This window comes from Rhizophagus irregularis, chromosome 2 (assembly GCF_026210795.1).
Source record: "Rhizophagus irregularis chromosome 2, complete sequence".
Lineage (NCBI taxonomy): Eukaryota > Fungi > Glomeromycota > Glomeromycetes > Glomerales > Glomeraceae > Rhizophagus > Rhizophagus irregularis.
The window spans coordinates 959,787-961,054 of record NC_089430.1 but is presented as its reverse complement, the minus strand read 5'-3'; positions in this window follow the sequence as shown (position 1 = coordinate 961,054).

The window sequence follows — 1,268 nt, the reverse complement described above, 5'->3', positions numbered from 1 at the left end:
TCCTTAGAAGGTCCATTACATAGACTGAAGACTTTTTTATACGTTTGTATGTTATTCGATTACAGTGAATGGGTTAATGAAAAAAGCGTGGTTGAGCGGCAAGAGCCCTTGGCTGGGCGAAGTCCACGGTCATTAGCTAGATACAGAAAATGATATGCGAATAAGCAAATCTTCTCAAGTGTAGAACACCTATACAAATTATATCATGAGTTATTCAAAGAGAAACAGTTAATCGCTCGTTAACGAAATAGAGAAAGGGATGGAGGCGCTATTAAAGCCTTGCATCTTGCGTATGCTAACGATAATCGCACTTCTCTGTCCTGGATGTAATTGTTACTATTGTCATTCATCATCCATAACTATACCGAAGACTAAAGATTTTAAAAACCAATAGTCTACGTGAAAATAGAATCTGTTTTAAACAAAAATAAGTGATTCCTCTCTTCGATGTGTAAAAAAATGAAATCCGAAAATGCCTAACACTAATATAAGTTTACTTTGTAGGCCTGCCTAGTAAAAAAAGTTTACACATTTTTTAAATCCCGCTCAGTCCTGGGCCTTATCTACGAAGTGAAATAATAATTTCCCGTATACATCATTTAAAGGTATCTGCTTAGTAATTTTTATGTCGAAAAAAATATTATAACGAAATTAAACAAAGAAAAAACCTTTGTATGAAATCAAGCTGCGTAGCGTGTTCCATTTGGGACTGATTTCTTCTCGTATGTGATACTTCTTGTCATAGAGGTTTTGTCTGGTCTCTCAAAGATGGGGTTCGCCACATTGGACTTGAAGAACTCAAGGCAGTATAACTGGTCAAGGTAGATGGGTATATTTCGCCTAGTTATTATTGTAAGGATCGGACAATTTTAAGAACATCAAAATTACGGGACTAGTAGGTAAGTTTAGTCATACAATTTTAGTCATACAATTTTAGTCATACAATTTTAGTCATACAATTTTAGTCATACAATTTTAGTCATACAATTTTAGTCATACATATATTTTTAGTCATATATTGTGTGTCCTGACAAACCATAATTTGGTTAATTCTATAACTGTTATACCAGTCACTTACAGTTTAGTTTTGGCTAAGTTATGGTCAGTTTCTTGACAAAGGTGCCTTGTTAAGGAGCTAATGCATATTATGGTATAATAAATAGATTTTGCGATAGTTCATACCTAAGTATTTTTGTATCCTTTGAGCAGTCTCCAACTGAGAAGCGGAAATTGAAATTTTTTTGTCCCTATTATATTACGATTCGGAT